General features: G+C 45.1%; 1 protein-coding gene and 1 long non-coding RNA gene across 2 annotated transcripts in view; one reads left to right on the top strand and one right to left on the bottom strand.

Annotated features, from left to right (window-relative positions):
• The window catches only part of LOC128773544 (uncharacterized), a 129,124-nt gene extending 125,081 nt beyond the window's left edge, over positions 1–4,043 (bottom strand). The window contains exon 1 of the long non-coding RNA XR_008417904.1: positions 3,989–4,043. This is a non-coding gene — a long non-coding RNA (uncharacterized LOC128773544). The remainder of the gene's footprint in view (positions 1–3,988) is intronic.
• Positions 1–15,302, top strand: part of TACR1 (tachykinin receptor 1) — a 142,295-nt gene that overhangs the window by 114,397 nt on the left and 12,596 nt on the right. The gene's annotated exons all lie outside the window — the stretch shown is intronic.

Genomic DNA, 15,302 nt, shown 5'->3' with positions numbered 1-15,302 from the left:
ATGTGACAAGGTCTTTCCCCAGACACTGCCTGACATGGGAGTATGAGTATTTCATAGAATCTGACCCAAATGGCCCACTCCCTTCTTTTCAGATATGAGAAACTGAGGTCTAGCAAGAGGAAAAGACTTGCTCAAGATTACATAGGAAATTAGGAGAGACAGAACAGCAGAGCAGATCCAAGCACAAACCTATGTCTGCCACTCACTTGCGGTGTTAAAATCTCCTGCCCACCGTGTTTGTGCATTTATCCATTTCTCCTAGTAATTATGTTAGCTTTTGCTTTATACCCATAGTATAACATAGTGGAGCTATGTTGTACAGATTCAAATAAGTTATAACTTTCTGGTGGTTTTATAGAGACTCTCTTGATTCCTAATGTTGGACATTAGGATATTAGATATTCCTAATTTGTGCCTTAATGTCTGTTTGTCTGATGTTAACATAGTGCCTCTTATTGGAATATTTTCTTCTGTCCTTTTCCTTTCAGTCTTTCTGTATCCTTAAGTTTTATGTGTATCTTTCATAAAGAGCATTTAGCTGGAATCGTTGTTGTTGTTGTTGTTAAAATATAATCTTACCGTCCCAACCTTTCAGCCAGTGAATTTAGTCTCTTTACATTTATCATGATCATTGACATGTTTTTTTTATTTCTACCTTTTTATTTTCCTAGAACATTTATTATGTATATTTTTTATTTTTATAAATGAATGTATATGGCACATATATAAGTAATGGGACATATTAATAATTTGAAACATGAGATGAGCATCTTGTAAACTAGAGCATTATTAAGCCACAGAAATCCTCCTTCCTTCCCTCCCATATGTGGTCTGTATGCAGTCCTAAACAACAGATTGCTTAGTTTTGCTTGATTTTCACCATAATAAAAATGGTGTCCTACTTCAAGTAGTTTTCATGATTAGCGTAAACTTTTTGCTTAACCTTGTGTTTCTGAGATTTATCTGTTACTGTATGTAGCTGTGGTTTATTAGTTTTAACTGCTGCATACTATTCCATGTGTAAGGACTCCATAGTTTATTTATCCATTCTTTTACTCATTGTCACTTGGGTGGTTACCCACTTTTTGCTACTGTGAACATTTTTATGTATGATTCCTGAGTTCCAAGTAGAAGGGTTTCTCTAGGGCACATATCTTAAAGTGAAATCAACGAGTTTGTACACGTTCAACTTTGTAAGATAACACCCCTAAGATCATTGTTTTCCAAAGTGAGTGTTCCAGTGCACATTCACCAGCAGTGAATAAGAGCTCCTTTTGTTCCATGTCCTTGCTAACATTTGGTGTTGTCGGGCTTCTTTATTTTTGCTTATCTAGTAAATGTGAAATGCAATCTTTTTGTGGTCTGAATTTGCCTTTCCTGAGGAAGGACATAGTTGTTTCAGGAGCAGGAAGTGATCAGCTGCATAGAATGCTGCTTCTAGATGTAATGGCTTAATGGGTCACCCCTCTCAAAGATGTCTGCATTTTAATGCGGGACAATGTCTGCACTCAAAGGAATGGATCTTAAGTAGTGTATAATCAGCCCTATCACAGGCCAGTGAGAGAGGAGACAACTAGGAAGAGGAGCAGATTCACAGTGCCCCCACATCTAAGGTGACCAATCATTCGGATTTGCCTAGAACTGACAGGTTTCCTCAGATGCAGGACTTTTTGTTTTAAAACCAGAAAAATCCCAAGCAAGCCACAACAAGCTTGTCACATACTCACACTACACATATCGTTGTCTTCCAACCTTATTAGTCCTAAAACATTTTACTCCATGCAAGGAGCCTAATTGTCATGCGCGTGCGCGCACACACACACAAAACAGGCCTGGTCTCCATGGGGGCAGATGGCAGCATATAGCTGCAATCTGAACTACCTTCTCACCTGAAAACATTGCTCCAAAGGACCATCCCTGTTCTCAGTGAATAAGGTGAGTGAAAGAATTTTATTTATTACTTCAAAAGAAAAATCTGGATCACATTGCATCGTATGCCAGTTTCTTAGTAGCTGTTTTTCTAAAAATCCCTGTTTCCCCCGGCTGGGGAAATGTGATGGCTCGAAAACACATCTCAAAAATGATACAGGCCCCAGGGCCAGTCTGCTGGGAGAATCAGCCACATGCTATAGAGCCACGTTATGCGGACATGTAATCCAAACTCTGCCTCCCCCACAAGGTCTGAGTACACCCAGGAGCTCCTGATGGATGCCTGTGTCTCAAAGCAGACTTAATGGGGCTCTTGCCAGAGTTGGGGGTTTCAGGGAACAAAGACGACAGGAACCACCACTGCCAGTTTTTCTCCCTTGCAGCAAGTTATGACAGCACAAGTCAACACCTGTGTCAACAGTTCCTCATCTTGCAAATAGGCTTGGTGCTTCTTGTGAGCTGGGCTGGCATTTAGCGGGAGCGCATGCGCACAGCTGCACCTGTTGTGAAAGTAGTCTGATACTTCCATCCGTTTGGTAAATAGTGTAACATGAGAAATGCTTTTAAAAAATAGTCACTGGGGCGCCTGGGTGGCACAGTCGGTTAAGTGTCCGACTTCAGCCAGGTCACGATCTCGCGGTCCGTGAGTTCGAGCCCCGCGTCAGGCTCCGGGCTGATGGCTCGGAGCCTGGAGCCTGTTTCCGATTCTGTGTCTCCCTCTCTCTCTGCCCCTCCCCCGTTCATGCTCTGTCTCTCTCTGTCCCAAAAATAAAAATAAAAAATAAAAAAAAAAGTTGAAAAAAAAAAAAAAATAGTCACTAATTAGTGACCTAAATTCTAATATGTGTGGTTTATCTCAGACACTGTAGGTGCAATATAATTCCAAGACATCTTTTTGTTGTTATTTGGGCAGAGCACAGAATGGCAAGAGGCCACTGTAAGCATCCTTTATTCACTTCAGGGATTGTGAAGTTGCCTTCAGGTTCAGGTTCAAAGCCCTAGGGTAGGAAAGGGCTTCCCAGGTGGGCCCAGGAGAACCTATTCTGTAATTGCCTCACCCTGCCTGGCAGAAACGGTCCCAAACGGCAGGTTTGGGAGCCTTGCTTTATTTGGCCTGTGTCTCTTAGTCCAAAAAGGAATCTGCCCAGAATCCCATTAAATGGCCAGAAGAGTGTCTCAGGAAGTGGCAGGGGGACTCTCTTCTCTGTCTTCCTACCTCCCCCTGAGTGTCTCCAGACAGAGAAGCCTATGCCAGCCTGCCCTCCCCGCAGGCTAACAGCTCCCTCCCCACCAGACCAGTTCAGTGGGCGCCCACCTGACTCTGGGCAAGGAAAGTCCCTGGAGCACCCTCACCTGTGAGCAACCACTATGCCCTCGTCCTTCAGTCCCTCTTGTTTCTTTCTCTCTTTGGCCTTCACCCCATTTAGTAACTGGGCTCACACCAGTTGCTGCCTTTCTGGCTGGCAACAATATCACGTGCAGCCCCTTATCACACACACTCCCTCGGAGGTAGGTGGTCAGACAGAAGACACAGGAACCAAGGCTGATGACCAGCAGACAGTCACAACCCCTCTCACCCCTCCTCCTCCTCTCAGAAATAAAGTCACCCTCTGACTTTAGATGTCACTGGGCACTTCCACACACAGGATGCAAGAGCTGTCTGTGCAAGCCAGGCTGCAGGGCTGGGGGTCACCTCAACACCCAGTCAGGGTCATCTGGGAGTGGGGGGCTGCAATGCAGTTGGGAGCCAGGAGTGGGAAATGAAGTCAACGGACGGTAGCTCATCTGGATGGCGATCACAGGCAACAACACGGAATGATGGTCCTTGAACAATAGCCAGATTCTCAGTGATTTCCAGACAGCCAGTCTAAATGCTGGTGGCTAGTGAAGTTTTCTCTTTTAATGTAGTGAGATGTTTTAATTTAAAGGTCTGCCTCTTCTGCAGAAATTATGCCCTTACATCTTTCCGTAGTTAAAATGTAACTTACTGAATATAGTAATGATGCCAGGAGTCAGTAGCTTAGCTTAGTTTCCTTTGGTTTAGCTTAGGTTGGCTTACCTTAGGTTAGTATTTGTAATGTCCTTACTTGACACAGCAAGAGACTGAAAAAAAAAAAAGAAAGAAAGAAAACCTACATCAGTCCACAAGTTTTGTTAAACTTTTTCCACGAAATGTAGACATCTGTGAACCACAGACCTCGAAGGCTTGAGCAAAAGTGTCCTGAAGTTGACCTCACCTTGCTAAGCCATCCTCAGGACATCAGCTGTGTGCCAGGCACTTACAAGCTGCGGGTGTCCCCTGGGGGGCAGGCGTGTTCGCACCCCTGACAGATCCCCACTGTGAAGGAGGGTGCACTGCATTTCAGCCTCTTGGAGTCTGATGCCAGGAGGCCCCGTTCAGCCAGCAACCCTCCCAGTGCCCCATCTGATTATGTGATCTGCAGCCTGTGGATCTGGCCAGCACTAGCATCTGGTCTGCTTACCAATCATACCTCTCCCAGAAGATGGCATACAAATCAGATTCCTGAGAGCACGGTTAGCATGCCCATGCCTCTGAGGCTGACAAATGAGGGTTCTGGGGCCCGAAGCCTGGGGCCAGCCCCTGCACTCGAAAGAGCTCAGCAAGGTGAATGCCTTTTGGGGGTCTCTTGCAGCCAACCAGTCAGCCATCCCCAGAGACATCTTTGTGTGCCACAGACACCCATTTTCTTTCAAACTACAGTAAAGTTCACTGACTAATCTGTCTAGGGAGGAATTTGGACAATTGCTCTAAGCTAGACTTGAATCCGGATCTATACTGTTTTAAGCGGATGGATTTGGGTTCCCTCTTTGAGTTGTCTTCACATGTAGGTGGGGCCACCTGCCTCAGAACCACTGAGGCACTGGTTAACACTCAGGTCCCAGGCCCTCCCTCAGAATCTCTGGGGTGGGGCCCAGGAATCAGCTTTTTAAAAACATGCCCATGGTGATTTTTTGTTTTAGGCAATCTATCTGAGAACAACAGCCATAGAGATGGAAGACAGCCAACGGGATTTCACACGATGGGAAAAACCTCTAGGCTTTCTCCTTCTAGGCCCAGGAAGCCAACTTATTTCCTATCTTTAAAACAAATTTTTGTTATTGTCCAGTTGGCACCAAAACAGGTTTTGACCCAAGGAATGAACTCAGAGTCTGGAATAAGCCTGGGTTGTCTCAGTCAGTTAGGGCTGCCGCCAACAGAATATCATACACTGGGCGGCTACAACCACCAACACTTACTTCTCACAGTTCTAAAGGCTGGGAAGTCTAAGCTTAAGGTGCCTGCCTATTTCGTTCCTGGCAAGACCCAGGAGAGCCGCCTTCTTGCTGTATCCACACTTGGTACAGACAGATCATCTCTCTTGCACCTCTTCTTATGAGGTCACTCATCCTATCATGAGGGCTCCACCCTCAGGACCTAATTGCCTCCCAAAGACTCCACCTCCCATCCCATCCCATTGGGGGTTAAGGTTTTAACGTGTGAATTTGGGGGACACAAACATTGAGTCCATAGCAGGGCTCTTGCTGGAGAGTCACAGTGAAAAGCAAAGAGGTTTTGAGGTTGGACCCTTACCGGTCCCCTTCCCACTCCTGATTTTGTGGGACTGGAGAGAGAGGAATGCAACAAGTGGCCTCCTCCATCCACCTGCCCGTGGTTCCCCCAGGTGGACAGTGGTGGCCTCAGGGTTCTGCTTTTCACCGACAATTCAGCAGAACACAAGAGACAGCCAGGAGGGGTTCTGTGAATGGCTTCATAATGAGGAGGGACACAGGATGGGACAGCTGTGAGAGTGCTAAAGAGTTTCTTAACCCTTCAAGGCCTCTCTTACTCCTTTAATCTCTGGTACCCTGGGGCCTCTTGGGACCTCATTTCCACAGTGTGAGGGCAGAATGGTAGAGTGGAAAAAGAGAAAGAGATTAAAATCCCAGCTCAAACTTCATGTTAGTACTGTGATATCAGTCCACCTCAAATTTAAGTGGAAAACTGAGGTAATGAAACCCCACCTTAACAGATTGGTGTAGGCATTAAACAGGGTAATGCATGGTAACTTGCTGGCCTGCAGTTGGTGCTAAACCAAGGGGAGCTCAAAAAATGACTTCACCAAGGCATCACTCCCTACATTTTCCACAGTGTCCATGGCCCATCTGCAGCCTCTGCACTCCCACCTCATATTCTTACATTTTTTTTCCCCTAGCATACCTGCACGTCCCAGGAATGCCAGCAGAAATCAGGAAATCTGGCTAAGTATAGCTGTATTAGTCCACACTGCCGGCAACCTACCAACACCTCCCATATTGATGTCATGAGTTGCCTTCCTGTGGCTGCCCTCCTCAGGTCTCTGTTCCTTCCCTGTATCTTTGACTCAGCAGATTATTCATTTCAACCCCACTGAGAAGACAGAAACTGGACCTTTCCTTCCTCCCTTCCCTCTCTCCCCCTACACTTGAGGCCTGGTCCTGCTCCTTCTGAGCTATCCCCAGCTAACCCCCTCTTTATAGCACCATTGACTCCTGTCTTCACTCACAAATCCATGCAGAGCTCTCCCCAGACTAAACATTGGCCTCCTGGCTGCCTCACCACTACGCCATCTCAGCACAAACATCTATGTGATGCTCACTGAAGTTATAGTTTTCATTGACATACTCCTTTGTTCCTGCTATCTGCTTTTGTCCCCATCCTGACGCTGAAATTGCTCATGAGTGACCTCATCATTGTCAAATCCAGTAGTCTGTCCTCAGTTCTTTTCCACTGTGGGAAGAGCATAAGAGAAAACAATGTGGGTGAGAGCAGGAGGGAACATTTCCTGAGCATCCACCAGGTTCCAAGCACTGATCTGGGCACCAGCTCACGAGTAAGAGCAGGGGTTGCAGATTATGTTACAGAGAGCTTTAAGCATCCTGCTAAGGAGTTCATGCTTACTCTGGTAAGCAGATGGAAGCCTGAACAGGGAGGTCATTTGTATCACTGATCAGAGCTGGGTTTCAGGCAAGCTTAATCTATGGGTGATAATTTAGGGAGTGGAGAAGAAAGATACTCTCTGCTTCTGCTTTCAGAGAACTTGCAGGTAACTTGGAAGATAAAGCTCGTGTGCATGGAATGAAGAACAGTATAAGGCGTCAAGTAATCAAAAACTAAGTCGAGGGAAAGTGGTCTGGAAGATCAGAGGAATTGGAGGGGTTAAAAAGACCAGAGAAGCTTCCAACAGAAGCTTGGAGCTACCCTCGAAGAAGGGTGGGGCTAGGGCTGGTGCCACAAGGAAGCACAGCCCAGGAGCATAAATGAGACCGGTGAAGGCACTGCGCTGGCCAGCACTGCTTTCCTCTGCAGTGGCTGTGACCCAACCCCTTCTCTTCACAGTGCAGTGGAGCAGGGGCCCGTGGCTTTTAAGAGGCCGGTAGTAAATACCGCAGGCTTTGCAAGACCTGGGGTCTCTGCCGCAGCTCCTCCCCTCAGCCGCTGCAGCACAAAAGCAGTTGCTGACATACTTAAAGCAATGGGCATGGCTGTGTTCCAAGAGATTTTTATGGTCCCTGAATTTTTATGGTCCCTGAATCTGAATTTCACATAATTTTCACATGACATGAAATAATCTTCTTTTGATTTTTTTTTATCATTTAAAAATGTAAAAATCATTCTTAGCTCACAAACCCTATGAAAACAGGTGGTCACCTGACTTGACCGATGGGCAGTAGTTTGTAGCCCATGCCATGGAGGACTAAAGCATGGAGTCCCGTGTGGTGTCAGGGGACCTGGGTCCACACCTGACCATTCCCCTCCACCACCACGACTCACCAGATGCACAGCTATGCAGAAGCTACTGTGTCTCAGCTTCCTCACCTTCAGAGTAGAGATAAAGATAGGAGCATCTATTTCCTCTGGTTGCCGTGCAGATTAAGTGAGCAGGAAGTCTTGAACCCATGAAACTTCCCCAGAGGCACAGAGGAGCACAGAGTACAGAGCATAGGTGTGATGGGGAAATAACTTGAGACTCAGAGGTGTGAGATTTAGGATCTCGTTTGAGATCTGCTGCATGATCTTTGAAGGGCAGTTCCTTAGTTTCCTCTTATGTAGAGTTGGAATGATTTTACTCACTCTGAGGGGGATTGGCTGGGGCAGGAGGGAAGGAGGTGGGCGGGAGAAAATGACAAAATAAATATGGTTGCACTTGGAAAAGGTAATGAGGCTTTGTATCACCCAGTACCCAGATCTTGGTTTCTAATTTTGGCTTTAACAAAAAGGAACCAACACACACACCTCCACACACAAACAAACAATGTTGGAAGTCAAGAGACATGGAGGGGCAATCAGAAGAGCTCCCAATGACTGAAGTTGGAGCAATTAGAACAAAATAAATAAAGTAGTATTGGATTATAATCCAAGGTATAGAATACATATACATAGGTCCATATTTATATAAAGGATTGAATAAACAAGTAGGTGAGGAAGAACAGACAAATATTCTATTGGTCCCATATTATCCCATGCAGAAATATTCCAAATAATTTATGTAGATACCCTACTGTCCAGGAGGGGGAACATAACTCCCTACCCTCAAGTGTGGGCTGTGTGTAGTGACTCTCTTCCAAAGAGTACAGTATGAAAAGGGGCAGGGAGTAGCTTTAGGATGGATAAACCTGACAAATGCTACCTCAGTCAAGTGATCCAAATCAATACCAACAATGATAAGCCATATTAATAGCATGTACCCTTGGTATTATGTGATGAGAATGGCATCTTACCTCTGGGGTCTTCCTCCAAAAAACCCATGTCCCCCATCTTGTAATGAGAAAAACATTAGACAAATCCCAGCTAAGGGACACTCTACAAAATGCCTGACTCAAAACTGTCAAAGTCGTCAAAAACAAGCAGTCTTGATCTTTGTTTAATAACAAAGCATAGGTCTTAGAAGGAAACCTAGTTTAATAGGCAAAAGTAATAAAGATAGGAACGCTATTAAAAAGTAGGCAAAAACGGTTGTCCACAGCAATAATCACAAACAATTCCTCATCTTCTCCTACCTCCTGCTCTCGTACGCATCACTGCCCCCTTCAGGCCCTCCCCAGTCAGAACCTCCTTCCCACATCAAGTCCACACAGAATGTCTGTCTCTAAGGCACAGATCGGCTTAGCTTTTATTCCAGCAATAAAGACCCCTTTTTTTGTAAAAGGAAAGGCTCATAAAAGTTGGTTGCAGAAATTACTAGATTCTCTTTGGCCAGCTTGGAGAGGCATGAAAATCTACCAATACTCCCACATTAAAAATGTTTGTCCTCTCATATACAATCCCCATCCGATTTCAAATTGATTAATGTAGTCTCCTTGAATATTTTTTGTGAGACACATAAATTGCATTGCTCAATTTGTTAATGGAAGCTACAAACTGGCGGCCTGTGTGGCTCATAGTATAATGGTCTAGTGTCTATGCTAAGAAGACACTAACTTTTGGCTGAGGAACAGAAAGTAGGGTGTTTGTCTTTCCCACATGTTTCAGCCAATTGAGATCCTCTTTGGGCTCAGGGTTCAAGACAAGAAACGACAGTAGAAATACAAGAATGAATTCAGGTGTAAACCGGAATCCAAGACTTGTCCACATTCCAAGTCATCCATGTAGATGAACTTGAATGCTAGGCCTGATGTTTTTAGCTATGCTATTTTTCAATAAATTACCTGCCTTTATCAAATGCTGTGGATAATTTTTGTGCTTGGTGTATGTGTTCCTTCTTTAAAAACTATGGTTTCCCTGCTCTGCATGACATTTATCCATTCTTCTTCTGAGCTCATCTGAGCAGAAAGAGGAAAAAATGCAAAGGGTTGCAAAGAGAAAAGGACAGATCTGTTTTCTATTCCCATTTCAACCCTGAGTGACTTGAACAAGGCAATTACCTTCCCTGTACTTTAATTTTTCAATTTAAAATGGGGTTAGCAATAACTGTCTCTTACCCCAAGTCCCAGAGGTAATCACACAAAGACAAATCCACTTGGCAGAAACACCTTTACAATGAAACTACTGCACACAGGCAATGTGAAATTTCTACATCTTTTACAAGCCAACAGCTGTTTATATTGTACCATGCTTCAAACTAGATTTCATCAGAAGATATCTCCCAAAGAAAAGGAAAATGGCCACTAACTGGCCATTTGTTAGCAGGTGTTAGTGCTAAGATTTGCTTTGTGAAGAGGAGATACTTTGCAGACACAGCACGAGAAGGGGCACTTGGCATGAGCACCATGAGTCTGGGAACTTAGTCCAGACAGGGTGGACAGGCTATTATGACTCGGATTGTTTTGATTATTTTAAGTGTTCCTCAGATCCCAGGGACGAGGGGGAGTGTAAAAACCAGCCAACACGTACATTTATGGTGCAACTTACTTACATCAGGAAATGTTAACCGATACCATTTGGCACCGATTGGAGCAGTTTTAAAACAATGCCCCACCAAAAAATAAATACATAAGTAACTGTATGTTAAATGTTCAAGAGAATGATAAAGTACAAGCATCAGTTCTGCTGCATGTATCTGAGTCCCCCTCAACTCCAATTTCATTAGAGGCTGCAGCAGCCAGGGCAAAAAGCACATCCCAGATCTGTCCTTGGTTACTCATCCAGCAAGGTGGATTCGCTGAAGTGATAGTCTGCCAACCTCAAGCAGAGCGTATTAACTATCTGGAGGGGTTGAGGGTGGATGAGTTGTATCAGCAAAACATTCATCAGTGCCTGCCAATACTTGTAAAAAACATGTCGCAGACAAAAAATGCAGTCTTGTTCTCAATGGGATTGTAATAAACCAAAGAGGCTAGCAAAGCTCGTGCTACGTTGGTAAACACTGGACCGAGGTACATACTGGAAAATGGCATCATGACATGGTAAGGGATGGCGGGGGGGGGGGGGGGGGGGGGCGGGGGGTGTGTGACTTGGGCCCTGTGCAACGAATGCAAGCACATAAAATGCGCGATGCTTTAAGGCCCCTGTTACCGGGAAATGCCTGCACTCTCAAGGAAATGCTGATTGGCCCGGGTGCCGGTTTCAGTTTGGCGCCACCTGGTGGTGATTGTCTGCCCAAACGTCGCTATCTGGGCTGTCTGGCGTGGTTGGGGCTTCCAAAACTACTAAGGGGATTCCAGGAATATCTACATGATTTGATGTCATCTGCCAGACAGAGAAGATTGACCAGGGAATGGAATACAGACTCAGGGGCTCCCTCTCTGTCTCCCTGCCTCCTGAGACAGAGTCTCCTTCTCCACCACATTCCCTATCCCACCGAAGTAAGAACCTTCACCCACCACGGCATCTTCCTGGCCACCACTAGCTCAGACCAGCCCCCTTGGCCCCACTCCAGAAACAACTCCTCCTCCTTAATTTCCTCAAGGCCCCACTGATGTGGAGTTGTCGAGGCTGTTTACAGAACATGAGAGGAGTGATTATAGAAATTGGAGAATTACAGCACAAGACAGGATAATACCTTCTTGAATTTACCCTCAGATACCACTGTTCTTTGTACTCTGTTGAACAGTCCTCACCACAGGCAAACTCTTGCTGGCTGTGCCCTTTTACTAATCCCTGCTTTCAGTCATGGGGTTCAGGAACGCTCACTCTTGTTCTCTCTGTCTCTCCCGGCCCCCTCCCCTCCCTCTCATGCCTAATCTCTCATCTTTCTCTTTTTTTCTTGTTACCTATACTCTTGATATTCTCTTACGCAGAGACAGGTTGAGCATATGTCTCCCTTCCTCAAATTAAACTTCTAGCCTATCTTCTTGTGCCTGAACACAATAAGGTCCTCGGCTAAACCAAGGGCCATCTGATTTATGTTCTTCTCTCAGCATTATGAAGTCTGCAGAAGCTTTGTAATTCAGGGTTTATTTTGTTCTTTAACATATAGCCCAGTGAAAATTTCAGGCAGGGGTATAGTCCTCCTGTCTCTACCCTATTCCCATGAGCAGACTGGAAGGAGGAGAGGTGGGGGTAAGGGAGCTTGGTTTCTTTCTGCTTGGGAGTCTATTGTTTACATGTCTCTTCTTAGAGCATTTCCAAACTCTGGAGCCATTCCCGGCAACACATCCTCTTTAGGACCTTTCTCTTTGTCTGAGAGAGCTGACCAAGAGAAACTCTGAAACCAGGACATCATGAGAACCAGTGCAGGGTTGGGCCAGTGGATTTGCCATATGATATCTTCTGGGAAGCTGAAATCCTGGCCGCAAATAACTGAAACTATCCCCTGACCCTCTTCTTAAGAAGGTCTAGAAATATTCCGTATTAGAGAACTGAGTAAAATAATACGAGAGTTGTACTGCCATGGATAAATGATATACTACAAAGCCACAAAAACTAGATTGTGTGGAGCTAGCACCAGAAAGAAAGATCAAGGAAACGGAACAAAAGCCCAAACAGAGCCAAGGATACATGTTAGTGGTATAAGGTATAAGTGCAATTTCAATTCAGCAAGGAAAGGACGCAATATCTAATAGCGGTGCTGGGAAAGCTGTAGACAATTAGTGAAGAAAACAATGTGGCAGCTTTTGTCATAACACTCATCAAAATAGATCCCTGATGGACTGAATAGTTACAACACAAATAATCAAATAAATAAACTGGAAGAAAGCAGGGGTGAATATTTTCATAACTATGATATTGAAAAGGCAATTCTAAGTATAATATGATAGAAGCCATAAAGAATTCTCACAAATTAGTAAGGACTGTATGAACAACCCCATGTAAAATCGAGCGAATTATACAAGTGGTCAATTTGGAAAAGAAAAAATGACAATGACAAAAGGCATAATTATAAAATTTCAATTTATAATGAATAAAGAATATTAAAAGTAAGCTATCATGTTGTTAAAGACTAACACATCCCAACACCCAGTGCCACCATGCAGGAAAAAGAGAAAGCCCAGAGGCCATAAGTTAGCAGATACTTTCTGAAGAGGGACAATATATGCCAAACCTTTAATAATACTTTAATTCTGGCTAATTAATTGTTGGGAAATGAGAATGAGAGCAAAGATATGTATTGAAGATGTTAATTACAGTATCAGTTAAATATAAAAACATTGTAAATAACTCAAACGTCCCAATTAGAAGGCAGGCTGAATACCCATGTACTTCTATAATATGGGGCATGGTCACACTGGTTAGAAACATTGTCAAAGAAATAGATTCATTGACATACAAAGATGATTGTGGCACAGTGTTATTTTTGAAGTAATATAAAATATACTTATGTATGTACAAGTAAGAGTGTGAATGTGCAGCTAGGTATAGGAAGATGTCAACTTTATTAGGATTTATTTCTAGGTCATGGGCTCACAAGAACTTCTAAAGGTGTTCTTTTAATGCTTGCCTGTATTTTCAAATCCACAATGAATATATAGTGCTTGCAACAAGAAAACTATTGATTACAAAATCGGGGTGCCTGGGTGGCTCAATCAGTTAAGCGTCTGATTCTTGATTTTGGCTCAAGTCATGTTCTCAGGGTCATGGGATCAAGCCCTGAGATGGGGCTTAAGATTCTCTCTCTCTCCCTCCCTCTGTCCCTACCCTGTGCTTGCTCGCTCTAGAAAGAAAGAAAGAAAGAAAGAAAGAAAGAAAGAAAGAAAGAAAGAAAGAAAGAAAGAAAGAAAGAAAGAAAGGGAAAGAAAGAAAGAAAGAAAGAAAGAAAGAAAGAAAGAAAGAAAGAAAGAAAGAAAGAAAGAAGAAAAAAATGAAGAAATGGGAAATGGTCAGGCCTGGGGCTCTGTGCCTGCAGGGTATTCAAGAGGATGCCCTCAAGGGGGCTTCTTGCTGGCTGTGGGTATGGAGCGGGTGAGAATTCTAATGTCCTTCCAATCCTGAGATGGTATCTTTCTATGAAGAGTTTCCTTGGGGCCAGTTCTGCAAGGGTGATTAAAGAGGGACACCGCTGGGCTCTGTCTCCAAGGACCATAGCATCTAATGAAGCAGATAAAACATAAAAAGGAGCCTGGAGAAGAACACATCAAAATTCTGACTTGCGTGGTTTGGATAATGACTGCAGAAAAACATGTGTTTTATTTCCTCTTGTTCACTGGCAGGAGCTGAGCCACTGCCTTCAGGAGGCAGCACCATTTGGGGGTAGGAATCTGGGGAACCCAATTTTTCTGTGAATTCAATGAATACACTTGAGCATCTGCCTTGATTGGTCAGCACATCCTGAAAGAGGCTGACCTGGGGGCATTTCTGCCCCAAGTTTATGCCTGGATGCAGTTGATGGGAGTATGATCCCAGCCCTCTCTCAAGGACAGCGAGGACATGTCCTCACATCTCTATATCCCAGGGTAGACTGGTCACAAGCAGGGGAGGGTACACGAGGGCTTTGTTATCCCATGCAAATGTCTTTCTCTGTCCCCTGACCTCTCCCTCCCTTTTGTGACCCAGCAGTTTAGGAATGGAGCCCCCACTTACTGCCCCCACTCCTCACTCCCCATCAGCTGGCCCACCTGCTCTAATCATCGCTGACCACACCACAAAAATGGAATCTGCCCATGACCTCCTATTTCCAAAACCACAGAGCAAGTTCCTGTCCTCATCCCACCTCCGCCTCCCAACACTCCTCCCCCAGGCAGGCTCCACCAGTCCCTGGACTCTCCCTCCCCGCCCTGCACCTCCCACCCCTCACTCTCCTCCTTCCCTCCTGCCCTGGGCTCATCCTCATGTGGGCCTCCTCTGCCAGCCCCCTCTCTCCCCTCATCTTCTCAGGGTTTGGGGATACCCAAGGGATCCAAATCTAATCTCCACCCAGGCCTCTTGTCCTAGTTCCAGCCAGATTCAGACATTCAACTGCTTGCCCTGAAGGTCAGCATGTCCAAACGTCAGCTTGCTGACCTCCCCAACAAACCTGCTCCTCCTCCCGGGTCCCCATACCTGCAACAGTCAGCCTCACTCTCCCCCATTCACACAGGCCATAAACCCAGCTAAAGTGCCGAATGGCAGCCAAGCCCACCAGCTTTTCCTCCCAGCCACAGCACCCCTTGGGGTCTTCCTCTCCTCCCCATCCATCCAGTCTGCCATGGCTCTAGCTCAGGTCATTGCCGCTTCCAGCCTGGCTCCTTGCACAGCTTCCTAAAGGCTGGTGCCTCTAGCCTTTCCTGCCTCCATCCAAGCCCCACTGTGGCCAGAGCACAAGTATCTGATCATGTCACTCCCTGTTTAAAACCATTTTGTGATTTCCCATCAACTTCAAAATACATTATAAACTCTCCAGCATGTCATAAAATGCACTTCATGATTTGTCCTCTGTCTACCTTTCTGTCTAAGTCTCCTGATACTTCCTCACACAGCCATGTTCCATTAGTCTGAGTCACAGCACAGCACCACATCATGCCAAGGTCCTCCCTCGGTG

The sequence above is a fragment of the Panthera pardus genome, unplaced genomic scaffold (assembly GCF_024362965.1).
Source record: "Panthera pardus isolate Hobbes unplaced genomic scaffold, ASM2436296v1 HiC_scaffold_25, whole genome shotgun sequence".
NCBI classification, from domain to species: domain Eukaryota; kingdom Metazoa; phylum Chordata; class Mammalia; order Carnivora; family Felidae; genus Panthera; species Panthera pardus.
Note: the sequence above shows the minus strand (reverse complement) of the source record. Positions and strands in the feature narration are given on the sequence as shown.